This window comes from Lissotriton helveticus, chromosome 2_1 (genome assembly GCF_964261635.1).
Source record: "Lissotriton helveticus chromosome 2_1, aLisHel1.1, whole genome shotgun sequence".
Classification (NCBI taxonomy): Eukaryota; Metazoa; Chordata; class Amphibia; order Caudata; family Salamandridae; genus Lissotriton; species Lissotriton helveticus.
This window is the reverse complement of record NC_136059.1, coordinates 424,717,648-424,734,082: the sequence shown is the minus strand read 5'-3', so window position 1 is coordinate 424,734,082 and position 16,435 is coordinate 424,717,648.

Below are 16,435 nucleotides of genomic sequence, written 5' to 3'. Positions count from 1 at the left end.
ACAATCCAGCAATTAGGCGATCTTTAGTTTTTTCAATGTTTGGTCCTGTTTTGACTCGTTTTACCGCAACACCACAATGTTGTTGCAAAATCGAGGCCCGGGAGTGCTAAACGATACATTTCATACAATAATGTATTGTATTACTTGAATAGCAGCTAGCTAAACTCAAGAGGGAGTATGTTTAATGTCGTACGTCAGCCTCCGTGTATGCATCTGACTCTTTCTGTGCATGCAGTATGATTCTACTGCTAAACTATTTATTTCTATGAGAGTTGTTTACGAACTCGGGAAATATTTTCTTCGTTTATTACTTGGAATACGTTTATTAAGCCATGTTTAGGTTTGTTACCTAATAACTAACCCAAGTAATATAACATAGGACTACAGTCATCAAGAGTGTCTATTAATAAAAAAAAGAGTTCGTCATTCCCAGAATTAAATGTTTTTAAGTTACAAAAATAATACTCAGAAATCAGGCTGTCTTGGGCATATCTTTAACGGTCCAGCACATCATAATACTGCTGATTTAGTATTTATTATCCTAACACTTTAGAAGCAACACCAAGGCTTTCTTTTCAGAGACCAATATTTAAAGGGTGTTGATTTATGTAAATCAATAATTTATCAAGTTGCTCCTTCCCAGTGCTGCCAGCCAGATGCTTCCAACACTGTACTGCCAGAAGATGTCAGCTGTAAAGCATAATGGCCTTGTGCCTCGTGTAAAAATAACATAAATATTTTAAAAACTCCAACAGGAAGTAAGGGGAGGGGTGTGCTGGGTGAGATATTTTAATGGTGTGCTGTAAGAGTGTGGAAGAAATATTTTATTAGTTTGATGCATAAAAAATGGAAGCTGAGACATGTCTCCGTTTGATTTTTATCCACTTACAAGGCTTGACAGGCTAAAGTCTTTTATGACGATTTGTTGAAGACATCTGGTGAAGCTTTCCAGGGGATGAACACACAGCAGAGTGTTCCTTGGGTGCCAGTTGTCATGGTAACTAGTAAAAGACTATTCAACATCAGTCACTTAAAAATGGTTGAGGCCTAGCTAAAATGTATTTTGGCTACTAACTGAAAAAAAGATTTATTTTAAGAAAAGCTGTATGTTCCTTCTTAAATGCATATAATGAATTATTATAGATAATTGTGGCACCCTTGAATAATTTTAAATCCATAGCATGAATGGTTACATCCTCTAAAATCTTCCTGGAAAAGAAACAATTGTGCCAATTCTGTGTCTTGAAATTGTTACCATAATAATTATGAAAAATGAAAACATGCAAGTACATCCAATCTATATGAACATGTTTTCGTTTAAAAAAGACATTTTAAAAATGTGAAGCATTGGAGGAGAATGGTGAAATAATGTTGCTAAATGTTCTCCTTTAAGAGGATGAAGGGTTAAAAGTTTACAGAAGCAAAATGAAATGTATTATTTGACCTACAACCTACATAACATGCACATCAATGCTATGCATTATTTTGTAAAATTATCTTGAATTCTTCTATCAATATAAGATTAATTAAGAGTTGCTCGATAAATCCTGCTGGTGGGAGCTTACATCCCTATATGTCACAAACATGTCAACAGATCTTGTCGAAGAACTCACTCCACTAAACTCCGACTCTATAATTGTGCGGCAAATGAGCATTCAAGCGCTTCTTGTTTGACGCCGCACATGTGCTATTTGAGTATTCTGTGTGGCATTAAATGATATTGCATTGTAAAATATCCTTTGAATTTATTGTCAAATTGAAGACAATATTCTCTTATTGTTGGTTTCCGGGACTCCTTCTGGGGTAATTTGCACCTGCCAGTCTCTGTCTATAGTGGCATAGTAGGTGAAAACGATAGACTAGGACGTGGCCGGAGCGATTTCCAGTGGTTGAGATTAATTCAAGCATTCTATCCATCACTTTTTAATTGTTGCAGTAGATTCCCTAATTGTGGCAGGTGATCCCATTCAAGGGTTCCGGTGCCCACCGTGCCACAGGACTCAAGCAATACCGAACTGACAAGACCTAAGAAGGACGAAACCAGTCTAGGGTTGCTTGTGTTGCGATATTGAGGTCTGGCATTTTAGGATTGACCGCTCCTATTGGAGCAGGACCAAGACTGATTTGCTTTGACCAGTCTCTGTACAGAGTGGCATAAAACAATGGGCTAGGGAGAAGCCCTGAGAAATTGACAGTGCCTGAAATTAATTCAAGCATTCCATCCATAACGTTGCTCCTGTTGCAGTAGATATCCATTGGGCGGCATTCACAATTGCCAATATTTTTGTTTTGCTTGTGTCCTCTCTGACAGCGCGCATACATGTATGTTGCGTTAAAATCAAATGCACGCACCGGCATGGTGTGACATTTTTTGGTAATCTCTTTCAGTACGGATCACTGATTTGAGGCCAAGTAATTATTCTTTGCTGGATGAATCATATAATGTGGCTACCCCGTTAACAACTGAGTTCAACTCAGGCTCCAATGGTCTAGAATCTCGCTCATGGGGTGGCGTTTTCTGCTGTCCTGCTCAGTGGCAGAACTATTTGAGATTCACAAAACTTTTCATGTCAATGTACTGTCTAACCACTACTTACAACCCAGTGTCTGATTCCCAGCTACCCCACTCCAGTGGGACAAAAACTCAATCCAGAGTGACTGTCATATGGGAGCTTGAGGATCAGACTGTGCTTGCCCCACAAGTACAACTGTGATCAGCAGCTGCTGACACCCTCTGTGTGGTGCCCAGATAAATTGCAGGTAGGTCATGTGAAATTTTCATTCTGCCAATATATTCTTGTGCATTTTCTGGAAATGTACTTTATCGTTGTTACGTAAAATTTCCCAAATTCTGCCATTACACCACGTTGCATAATTTCAGGTCATTTCAGGTAAAAATACTATCACAGGAACAAGGCAAATGAACAGAACTTCCTTAACTGTTTTTTGCAGGACTGATGTTATTTTAAATTACTTTTTTTTCAGTGTGAAATACATAATTTTGTCCAAAATAAACACAACTATGCATTTTGTGCTAAAATAAAGCAGTATGGGACAATTTTACCATGGAAGTGGCAACGCGCGACGTACGTCTCATTGGCTTAACGCCGTGCTCCGTCACTTCTGAAACACAGGGCTGCACTATATTTACAACATTATGGTGCACCGGGTTTCCCCCTGTGCTGGTGCTAAATTTAGCTGCATAGCGCCAACTCATAAACCCTTGCACAAGCGTGCCTGAGTTGAGGGGAAGATTGTTTATGTGCAGGAAGGGGTCCCTTGTTGCACAGAAACAATCTTTAAATTGAGTTTTGTAACTTCTATGTGTGCTACTTAATACAGCACACATAGAAGTTGCAAAACTTTATTTTGTTTCATGATTTTTTTATGTGCAGGAAGGTGTTTTGATATTTTGTTCTGTGCTGCACAATGCAGCACATGTGGAAACAGCAAAAACAAGAAAAAATTCTCCTCGTTGTACCAGGGTAAGACCCGGTATTCCCTGGTCTTAATTTTGGCACTGCCCCATATTTATGCCACCCTTGTAAATATGGAGCAGTGTCAAAATCAAGTTCCACTGCAACACCCATTGCCCTCCCCTTTCACACTAAGTATAGCATTAAAAGGTGCCTTATTTACAAGGCAGCGTTAAGCCACATTTAGAGGCTTAAAACTGCCTTGTAAATAAGGTGAAGTCCCTATCGCCACCACAACATCATGAAAAGTGATGCTATGGTGGCGATAGGAGCTTATACAAATGCTTGTAAATATGCCCCTTAATGTCAGATTTCCATTTCACATAATTTCATATAATTTTTCCAAAAGAATGAGTAATCAACCAAAAAGAAATTACTTGTGTTTTTCACAACACTAACTAAACAGGCATCATGACAAATGATGGGCTGCTGCCTTTTCAGCCATCACCATGGGACCAAGGTTTTTTTGCAGAAATACTAATGAACGTTGAAAACCACTGTGTGTGTATAGTAGCACAATTCCTGAGACACAGTTGAGCAGGAACCAGATACACACTACTTCCGTGCCTATCAGCCTTTCCACACTGGTACAGCTCGACAGTGGCACTCTCATACTTCGCGATTAGTCAGTGCCCCTCGGCCAAAGCAGCCCAGTCCATTTACTACCTGAGTTCAGAGAGAGGATGACATCTTTATGTCTCGCTCTCATTGGTGGTCTGAGCTGACTGCACAAAGGCAAGGTCACTCTTTTGCATGTTGTGTACACACCTGTAATGGTGCACACTTTGCTGTGAAAGTGCTACTGAGTAACAGTCACTCATTTTTGCAACTCAGAGTGTGCTCTTCCCAACTACCAGTCCATGACTCTGCTTTCTCTCAGAGAAAACCAGAGAAGGAGGGAAGGAAACCTTGCTGTGTATGCATGGCTGGAGAAGATATTGGAGATATATCATCATAAGGCAATCACTTTTGCCCTTGTCACCTCACGGCTGGATTACTGTAATGTACTATACCTTAATATCAACAGCCCTTCCCTGAACAAACTTCAGGTTGTACAGAATGTGGCAGCCAACCTTATTTTGAACATTCCCAAAGGGCACTCGGTTAGAGATGGGATCCATTCCCTATATTGGCTCCCAGTCAGGAGGCACATTTTCTTTCAAGTTTTTTTACTTAGTCTTTGAGGCTCGTCACTAGAGGGCCCTAGCCTAATGAATTCTCCTTTACAGTGGTACACTCCTGGTAGGCCACTTAGATCTTCATGCTGTGCAAAACATAGGATCCTCAGATTTCGAAAGACTAGATAGAGTGGGAGTTCTTTATCTGTGGCTGCTGCCAAACAATGGAACACTTTGCCTACCTATATTTACGGAGCAGATTCTTTTATGTCCTTCAAATAACGTTTGAAAACCTGGCTCTTTTTAGCTCAGAATCTTTGATTCTTGGCTGCGCTGCTCCTGCTGATATCTGTCCTAATAATAATAATAATATCAGTTGTAAAGCTCCTGGTTGCACCAACTGGTGTGTCCCTGAGCTGAGGCAAAACTCTTCAGTGAAAGGAAACAGAGTAGAGGAACTATACCTGGAAAAGCCAGGTTTTCAATTTTTTTGTTAGAGGAGACACTCTGATGGTTCTGCTCGGAGAGAGAGAGCAACGACATTCCAGTTTTTGATTGCCAGATAGCTAAACGAACGTGCACCCATTCTTACTTTTTGTACTTTAGATACTTTAACCGAATAGGTCCCTTTGCCCTGTAAGCTACGGTGACTAATGAATAAGGCTTTAAAAAGGACTATTTTCATAACCTGCAACCAATGCAGGTCATCAAGAGCATTCCCGGGGATTGGTGTCACTACAACGCATGCTTTTACCACGCATGCCTTTACAACGCGGTTTTTACCACGCAGTCCATTACAACGCATAATGCTTTTAGGCGCTGGATAGTGAATTATTTAATTTACTATTCCAACTCCAGTCCCCGTGGATAGCAGGGAAGGTGTTGGATAGTATATTAAATACATTCCCTATCCTAGAGCGCCCCCCAGCGCATTGCGTTGTAATGGTTTGCGTGGTAAAAGTTGCGATGTAATGGTAGTGCGTTGTAAAAAATTTGTTGTAACCGTGCTACACCCATTCCCGGTGAAAGATCTCCTGGGAAACTTCAGAACTCGGCAGGCTGCAGCATTCTGGATACATTGCAGCCTGTGAAGGCATTTCTTTGTTGCTCTTAAATAGAGGACGGTTCCAAGGCATGGACCAGGGTTTTCCTAGTTGGGGTGAGAAAAACGTCCAGTGTTTTCCGTATCATTATCAGGATTCCAAAGCACTTCCCTGCCACCTTTCGGGTCTGTGACTCAAAGGAAAGAGTGGAGTCCAACCACACTCCTAGGTTTTTAACCTGTTTTGTGGGTTAGGAGTAGGTCTCAATATCTGTGGCCACCATGTTGCCGGCCAAATGGAGGGGGATTTCCCCACCACTAAGATCTCTGTTTTACTGCCATTTAATTTAAGGCGTTTTTTTGTCATCCTGGAGGCCAAGTCCTTCAGGCAAGAAGAGAACTTAATGGCTGCTACGTCAGAGATGTGCGATAGGGAGATAACCAATTGTGTATCATCTGCAAATGACACAATGGTGACTCACTGCCATTCCACAATCTCTGCCAGGGGTGTGATATAAAGGTTAGAAAGAGTTGGGCTCAAAATGGAGCCCTGAGGGGCCGCTTCGGACAGGGCTATACTTTTGGAAATATGTGAACGTTGTGCCACCTGGAAGCTCCGATCCTGCAGAAAGGCAGTATTTCTTTTAAACGTGCCATCATCTAGCCCTCCTAATCTGAGACGTTGTAAAAGCAGTTTGTGGAATACCATATCAAAGGCTACACTGAGGTTCAATAGGACCAAGGCAACGGTCTGACATTCATCCACATGTCTGCATATTGTCTCAGTAGCAAGGAGCAGTGCTGACTCCATAGAGGACGTGGCTCTAAAGCCCGATTGTGTGGGGTGAAGTAGATTTTGCTGGTTAATATGTGCAACTAATTGTGTATTCACCACCTTTTCCGCTATTTTGGAAAAACAGGGCAGAAGTGAAATAGGGCACAGGTTCTCCAGCTGACTCGAGTCAGCTCCAGGCTTTTTCTTTAGGTGAGGACAACTGTATGCTTCCATAATTTTGGGACCACACCATCGGAGAAGGAGAGCTCAAGAAGCTGCTGTATATAACGCATTATAATCTCCATGCCTTCTCTCATGACCTTAGGTGTAGTTGGATCTGTGCGAGATCCGGATTTAATGGGAAATTACCTTTGACATGACTCCGGAACAATGAGTTCTGGAGTCAAGCAAGCCGAACGACTTACCCGAACAACAACTGAACCTTAACCACGCATGTGCATGGTTAAGGCTGATTTGGTCTAGTGTTTGGGCAGGGCAGTTATTAGCCTCAGCGACTTGCTGATTTTAGCCTCCTCATGAAACTTTAAGGAATCTAGCAGTCTTTTTATGTAACTCTGCATGTTCCACCCATTGCTAGTTCTATCCCAGTTTTGATCCAGACAGCATAAAGTAAATTTTTTGTAAAGTAACATTTCTATTAAGTTTAAAAAAATCTAATTTCACAAATAAATTAGATTTTTTTAACTGAGTGGAAAATAACCTCATTGTGCAAGCTTTTTCCCAAGTAGATACAAAATAAAGATTTTAGATACACTTAGGCGTGTACCTGGAGATTCTAGCTGGCCATACCCATGTAGTGATATTTAGTCACTATTTTCAATATGCATTGTGTCACTTATTAGGTCGAGCTAGACAGCGCAGCTGTCTCTTCGAGACTTGCTGTAATCAGTCTGTGTGCATCAAGTCCATCCCCTTTTATACCATTGCTTTTTATTTAGCTATGTCCGTGTACTTTAAAAATCCCTGCTTGCTAGTGAAATCAAATTTCAAAAATAAAATAGATTTTTCTAACTGAGTGGAAAATAACCTCATTGTGCAAGCTTTTTCCCAAGTAGATACAAAATAAAGATTTTAGATACACTTAGGCCTGTACCTGGAGATTCTAGCTGGCCATACCCATGTAGTGATATTTAGTCACTATTTTCAATATGCAGTGTGTCACTTTTTAGGTCGAGCTAGACAGCGCATCTGTCTCTTCGAGACCTGCTGTAATCAGTCTGTGTGCATCAAGTCCATCCCCTTTTATACCATTGCTTTTTATTTAGCTATGTCAGTGTACTTTAAAAATCCCTGCTTGCTAGTGGACAGTCCTGGCTCTTTGTCCCTCCTTTCTCTCTTCTGTTCCTCCCACAGAGCCGGGATGTAGTACTGTCTCATTCCGCTACGGGTCTTTATATGTGCTTTGGGGGACTATTGTTTTCTTGGTTGCCTGCTCAGTTACTGTTTTCCTGTATTCAGCTTTGGCGCCATAACTCCTACATTTAACTAGTGAATTTCTTCCACCCACCTCCTCCTAATGCCACAGTTTGTGTTAGTTCTGCCTCTGCCATGCGTCCAGCTCCATTTGTTGTATTTTTGTAACCTTTTTGAAAAATTCTTTGTCAACCGGGGAACACCGGCAGATAGGCTTTTTTGGTAGAAAGTTTGGTTGGATTTGGGCTTCCTTTTAGGGGAGGTTTGCCTTTTGTGTCTGTTGTGTTTTCTTCTAATGCTCTGCTTTGCTTCCCCCATATGTTAGTGAAGTTTATGAGCCAACAACTCGCTCACCATCATGAGGAGGAATGGGTGGTTCTACTAGTTGCACATGAAAGAGTTGGCGCTCAGACTGGGGAAGCGAGTCCCCAATGCCCTAATGGACGTGAGGCGGCCTCACACACTACAACCCTCCCCCAAATTGCCAAGGATCGATGAGATATGGGTGTCTCAGAAGTCCCTTGCCAACTTCTGCAGGGAGCCCTTCATACTTCGTAACGCCACTGTCCTTTACACAAGATAGATGCAGGCAATTCTCTTCTTGCCGATTCAACTAAGGGACGAAGTGTCATGACTAGTACATGCTTACACTGAAGAAACAGTGCTTCTCTATGAGCTAATGATACCTAAGCGGGCGATACCTCACAACCTTAGGAGGAGCCATGGAGCTTGGCGTTGCTTGCCCACACCCCCTGTGTCTTTGCCGAGCCTGCCCTCATTGTATTCACTCTAGAACAGGAGTGAGAGCTGAAGCCAAGGTGCCTTTTAGTGCACCTTAGTAATTCACCTCTCTTGAAACCCATCTGGCACAGAGCCATCACTTTTAGATTGAGTTGTTTTTTTGTTCTCATTAGAGGGTTCTCTTCATTTGCTTTTCTAAGGAAGACTCCGGCAGTCGTCGTAATCTAGATAATTTTCTTAAGAAAGGGCAGTGCGTGTGGAACATGCTATCAGTTTCTTAAGGTCACTGATAACCAACAACTCAATTTAACTTTGAAATAAATCCTAATTGGGTCATGGCATAGGATAGTTACTTCGAAATTCATTAATGTGACTAAATCAGTCAGTCAGTCAAAAAGTCTTTATTTCAATATAAAATCATGAAAGACAAAAGTAAATGCAATAACAGTGAACTATATAAAAAGATTTAGCAATTTTTAATATAAAAATATCTTGTACAATATCATTATTAAAACTCCTTAGTATTTCATATTGTATAATAAATAGCTTAAAACTAATAAAATACACTCCTACAAAGACTGCCGCCTGGGATGTCAAGATTCCAAAGTTCTACATGCAAACCAGTACCATTTTGTTCGATTTTATACAAGAAAGTGCAGGGATGGATTAAAAACTGTCCTACTGAGCTACAAATAACACTTAGCTCATACACCTCTCTTTAGAACGAATCACCCACACCCAGCCTAAAAATGTAGCAACAGCAATCACTACGGACTCATTGGTAGACGTTTTTAAGATCTTAAGTGCCTCGTAACTGAACCTAGTGCTTAAATTTGAGCATAAGGATTTCAACCAATTAAGGATAAGGGTTTCAACTAAATCAAAATTTGTGAGAACAATAATCCAACCCCCAAAAAACTATATAACGGTCACCATTGTTAAACTGGTCTTTAATGATCAAATGTGTCCCTACTGAAGAGTAAAATAATTCAATACATTGGTTCATAAGCTGGTGAGGCTGTAACACCTTCCACCCCCCACGCATTGGCCTTAACGCCAGCCCCATTTTTTTCCTTGTGATATAGGGACCCGTGTCATGACAAGATTGCCTCTGGGGAACCAGAAGTATGGGGTTTGGATGCAGCAGGAACACGGCTCAAGGGCATTGGAGTGCTTTACATGCATACCAGATGCATTACACAAAGTCAGATTTTCTATTGTTTGTTTTTTATTAAGTGATTTTTCCAGAATCCATTTTATGACATGAAAACTTATTGCACAGGTCTGACGTGTCCATACACACAAGGGCATGTAAACACGTTTAAATTGCTCCTGGTTTGGTTTGTAGAAGTGACATTCCTGAAAGAGGTGTGCGCAGATACTCTGGGGAGCATGTGTGCGTGCCCCACCTCACAAACTCTCCTCACCACATAGGCCCTCATTAATTGCAGCATGGTAACGTCCATGGTGCTGTTAATAGAGGCGATCCTGTGGTATTCCATTAATCACTGCAGAATTACTGATGCCTGCTTTACTTGCAACTATTGGGAGGGGTGTGCCTGGCCGTTTTTCTACCCTCCCCTGATCCGAATAATGCTGGCTAGACAGGTTGGTCTCTTCTGTGCTGCATCCAGAGTTTTACTCAGCAGTAATGTTATCTGCTCACAGAAAGATAGACATGTGTTGGTTTGCAAGATGTTGCCAACTGTTTAAGTACTCAGAGTGTGGTGAAATGAGGAGCGAATGTGTTCAACAATTCTTTCCACATACTTTGTCAGGTCCAACAAGCATGTACTTTGAACACATCAACATAGTTCAGATCTAAAAGTATTTTTTACATTAAAAGAATGTCAAATTTCCACATAGTGGACAACTTGCAATTCAACAGACCATTCAAAAGCTCTGTTATGCAACAGCATTCCAAACACAGGGAGCAGGGCCTGTAATCATAGGATCTGTTGCATTGCCTATACCTATTCTTAACATGCATTTGCAATGCAATAGGTCTCGCAATTGTGAGAGTTTGACCTATTGGCTTTGTAAATACCAATGCCTTTTATTTATGTGTTTAAAAAATCAGCAATAATGAAAGATATTGTCATTTACAATACCAATAGGTCAAAGTTTAAAAAATGCGAGACCTAATGCATGTTATATGTTAATCACCAATCCCTGCAGGTTTGCAATTTACACTTTTGGGGTGACATGAATATAAAAGTAGGTTTCTGTATATGTCAAAGGTACTTTTGCAGTGCTTTCAATCTACCACTCAGGAAGAACACAGTAGTGCTTTCAGAAATATTTGTTTTTGTCATGTATGTGAGTTGCATTAATGCACACTTTAGGCCACATATGATAACTAGCATCCATGACATTGGGACATTTTCTGTGGAATTTACTGTGGCCTTAAAAGGGTGACCCAATTTCAATAGTACCATTTTATGGTCACAACACAAGCATCCCAGAATAAAATAGCAGTGCAACTGTGCACAAAGATCTAATACCTTCTAACTGAGGATATAGGAAAGGAGAAAAATCCAGGGTGACCACAAAAAAATGGTGACTTACTGTAGTAAGCTTCCTATTGATGCCCATGCTTGCCTGGATCAGCCAGCCATTGCCCAGTGGCTTGAATAACCTTGGCCAAGATGGTTGATGATAAGTCTTAGTAGGATGCAAATCAAACCAACAAATATAAATAGCTGCATTTTCAACTGGGTCACAAGGGCAAACACATGTGTAGCTGTATAGTCCCACCTTGAAGTGATCAGGGCTTGGATAACTGTTTTATGCTACAGAAGGAGGAGAAGATAAAGGAACTTATTTATCAACTTTAACAGACCAAAACGGGTAACTACTACATCTGGGAGACAAAAGAAGCAGTGTTTTCGAATTTAACCCCAGATTACATGCCACCGTGACCGAAGCAGGTGGCAGCAGGACATCGTTTGATCAATAGCTGTTGTCCCAGCTGGGCGGTGGAGTCCCAAAAAGCAGGATTTTGGTCTTGCTGGTGTTTCATTGAAGGCAGCTGTTGTGAATCTAGTGGAACACAGTGATATTGCATGCTTTGAAATTGCTCCGTGAGTTCGGAACATTTCTGTCCAGGGTAAGGATCAGTTGTGTACATCATAATAGGATACTATTTTCACTATAAGCGATTCTATGAAAGTCACCAGGGGTGGGGGGGGGGGGTCATATACACATTGAATAATGTGGAGCTCAATGCAGACCCCTGTGGAACCCCAATGCAAAGGAGCTTTGGTTCTGCGGTAAAGTGGGCCATCCAAACTGATTAGGACCAGTTTGTGAGAAAGGAGTGGTGCCATGCCAAGGCTGAGCCACAAACGCCTATGGCACTGCAGTGCTGTAGACGTGTCTAATGCGAGACGGTGTAAAAAGCCTTGGATAGATCAAGGAAACTCAGTGCCACCTACTTACCACGATCCACCACTAGCCTGATAGTATCACCCACCTCCAAGTAACTTGTTCTGTTTGAAGAAGGCAGAGAGCTGTTTATCTATGAGCTTCTCTAGTATCGTGACAAAAGCTGGTAGCAGAGAGATAGGTCAGAAATTAGTGAGGTTGAATTTGTCTGCCAATGGAGCACACTGAGAAGAGGAAGTGTGAAAAGCTAACAATAAATCATTGAGCGTCATATTTATGATAGGCTTGCATCATGTTTGCACCATCCAAAGAGGTATTTGCATGACGCAAGCCTCTTAGTCAGATGTATGAAGTCACACAAAGCCACATTGTCTGGCTTTGAATGGCTTGATACATTTGAAGTAAGGCAACGCAGCGCAAATTCCTGCATTGCCGTACTCTGTGCAAGGGAGGCATTCCATGGCCATTGAGGTGGAAGTTCCCATGCAAATCCCATAGCTTTTTGCGCATTCACAAAGTTAGCAACCCTGACAAACCTGGGAATGCAAAAACCCAGGTAACCTATGGTTATGTAGAAACAAAGCGCTCCAACCATGGCAGTCTGTAGGCTAAATTAAACACATTAGTACATTTCAATCGGTATGATAAATAACTTCAATCAATGTTGAATGAATATGAAAAACAAAAAATGTATCAGTGGATAATATATCACACCATAAGGAATCAACGTTGTTACAACAGAATTTCAATAACGTTGATGTAGTAGCAGCTCTTTGATGAGAGAATCCCAATACATTTTGTGAGAAGTCACCTTTCCTCAGGGATATGTGCAAAACAATATATATATACATATATGTATATATTTAATATATATATGAGTATATATATATGTATATGTGTACATATATATGTATATGTGTGTATATATATATATCAGCATGCCATACTGTATTTGCAGAAGATATCCATAGAACATGAGCAGCAGTAGACAAAAACAGCATACACGGTAGCCAAGAACAAAGACATGAAGAGCCAACATCTTCAAATAACCAGGACCAACATGTGAAGATTATTGTATATATATATTACCTACTGGCGGTCGCCAGTAGGTAGTTATAGTTAGGACCTATTATGCATAGGAAATCCGCAACATTCTATTCCCAATAACGTTGATGCCGATTGATGAATCTTTGCGAAATTTTCCAATCTGTTGGCCATCTCTGGTACACTCCTATCCTGAAAGTTTCGGGGTGATTCGTCAAGTGGGGGCCGAGAAAAACGGGGGGTTCCAAAATATGTTTTCCCCATGCAATTTCCCATAGGACCTTTAGCCACAGCTACAGCCCGAACGGCTGAACAGAATTACACCAAATTTGGCAAAGAGGTAGTCCTCAGTTCAGACTTGTGCCTTTCGCTTAAATGGTGTCAATCTGTTAAAGTCATTTATATATCTATAGGTGCGGTGGATCCGCGGATTGTGTGAGGATCGTCATTGTACCATAAGCGCACCCTTCTGATCACGCACTGAGTGCTAATTGGCTGTCAAGTGATTGTCAACATTCGAAACTAGGAACTGTTGGCAGCCATTTTGTGCCTCGGTAGAAGCGAGGCTGAGAAAGTCAGTGGAATTTGTGTGCAAAACGTAGAAAGGGGGCAGGGTAGAAATAATGTTACCCTCTAGACCTGCTTAGGGGGTCCCAGATGAACCCCCAGGGCCCATCATTTTTTTTTTTTAAACTCGGCAGGTGCGTGTAGGGCGTGCGGACTGTGCCGTAAAATAAATAAAACAAAATGGAGCTTTTTTTATAATTAGCCTCCGGGGGGTTAAATACCGGGGGCACAATTATTACATTTTATGGGGGGCGCAGAGGGGCCCCCTAGTGTCTGGGATCGTCACCCCCGGGGCTAAAAAGAAAAAAATGGTGGGGGAGGGGTCCAAGGTCTCCAAAGCCATGGGGACCACCACCTCCCGGGGCTTTATGTATTGGGGAGGGGGACTGCGTGGCCCCCCTCCTGGAGCACTCGAGGGCCCCATTACCCACCGGGGCTAAAATAATATGGTTGGGGTGGGCTGCAAGGTCTCCAAAGCCCCGGGGACCACCACTCCCCGGGGCTTTATGTATTGTGGGAAGGCCGGCTCCTACAGTGTCCCGGGGTGTCCATCCCGCTCTCCTATAGGAAGGAAATCTGTTCAAAATCTAAATCAGATTGCTTTTCCACATGGGGAGCTGCATGTTAGTAGTTCCCCATGTGGAAAAGCTGTGCCGGCTCCAAAACGCAGAGTAGTTGTGCATCAAAGGATCTGGAGTCGCGCACCCTATAGATTATGAGTCGTGCATCCAGCGAGTGAACACCAGAGGGCCGCACTGAGAGCTGCGCTGTGTGCGCGACTTTTAATTTTATCATAAAAAAAGCCCCTATTAGTAATTTCTAATATCCCCGGGAACCCTATCTCCCGGGTCTTATAAAAAATGTTGGGGACCGTGGGGGGAGCCACAATGCCCCCCCGGTCCCGCCAGCTCCCCGCGTCTTTCGGGAGCCAGCATTGCTTTTCTGCATGGGGAGATGCAAACTTGCATGTGGAAAAGCAATCTGGTTTGGATTTTGAAAGTGAGAATAGATTTCACTGCTCTGTCTTTCAAAATCCAAACCAAGGGTCATATTATCAAGCAGGGTGATACAAATTATCGCCGTTTTAAAGGGCTTGATAATATGGCCTTTTGAATTACAATAGAAACCCATGTTCTGGTGTGAACATGGGCTTCTATTGGAAAGTGGTGCAAGGGTGTTGTAAATCTGGTTTGGATTTTGAAAGAGAGAGCAGGGTTCATCTGTAGGGGAAGTGCAGGTTAGTGTAGGGGTAACAATTACTATTGTAACTCCAGGGGGTTGCATCTGTAGGGTAAGTGCATGCTAGTGTTGGGGTAACAATTACTATTCTAACTCCAGGAGGGTGCATCTGTACGGTATGTGCTGGCTAGTGTATGAGTAACAATTACTATTGCAAATCCAGCGGGTTGCATCTGTGGGGTATTTGCTGGATAGTGTATGAGTAACAATTACTATAAAAAAGAAAGGAGTTAAAGGAGAAGGAAACACACACTTTCACGGTGAACCTAGAAGAAGAGAAAGTGACGAGAGATGATTTCCGACGTGTTTAGGCCTGAGAGCCTGATTAATCATTAAATGAGGTCTGGCAGATAAGTACATATTTATTGTGCAAGAAGCTTTTCGGGGCTTTGCGAAAGCAAGTCATCTTCATTAATTGCCTCTGGCTGGGTGTACTTGCAAGGTCATCTGATTTGCTCGTACGTTAAAAACAGAAACTTTCTACACCTCTTTTCAATTGGTTGTGAAGCATTGTAAGAAGACGTATTACCGACCAATCCCTTTCCTTGCACAGATTTTGAAAAAAATTTGATTGGCTGTTATGTGGTTAACTCTACCTTCCTGATCCTAATGTTGATTGGCTTGTTTTTTCTATGTGACGTTACGATACCCTCACCATGTACGTAGCCCATTTTGTGACGCATTTTATTTTACAATGCATTTCAAAAACTAGTTGTGGTAGGGTGTTTTTAACTTAAACTGTGTACTCTGCTTACGAGTTTGTTGACTGTAAAGGTATTTAAAAATATTATTCAATTTTTTATTCTATCATTATTGTGCTGACTTTTCTCCTTTACCGTGGAGTACTATGTTCTTTTATTAAATGTATAGTTGTTCACACCATACTTGAAAGAAAAATGCTCATGTTTTCAAAATATTTTTATTGAGTCTTTTATATTCATCATATGGGTGAAATGCAATTTTTTTTTCATCCATTGGTCTCACGCGTTGTATCACATTTATTTTATTTTATCATAAGCACTTTTTTGAAAGTTAAATATTATTTTTTTTATAATTAGTTCAGATAATGTCTTGTCTTAATATTTATATTAAATATATATATATATATAAGTTTTTTAACATAAAAAAAATTGTGGGGGTCACGCACTCACCACGTCTGATGCATGTATGACATCACGCGCAACCGCGCGACCGTCGTGTCGCGTAATACATACTTGTTGCATATGCGCTATAAGTCGCGTACCAATTGCATTGCGTCCACGTTGGGAAAGCCGTACTCCTCGCACATCCTACGTGAATCCTACACAGCAATCCTAAAATGGCGGACAAAATCAGCGCAGTGAACGAGAAGGGTGTGCATTGGGTGCGTAACTTGAAAAAGAATAGAAAAAAATATATAAAATAAAATAAATATATTTCAATGAACAAAAGATTATAAAAAATACATATTTTTAATTTTAAAAAATATTTTTTTTATTAAATATGTTTAATGTAATTAAAAAAATTGAATATCTAAAAAAAGACAACAAATATATAGTAAAACAATTAAAAAAGAAAAAAAAAAATTATCATTATAAAAACTTAAGAAATTCACCGAAAAAACCATAGGTTT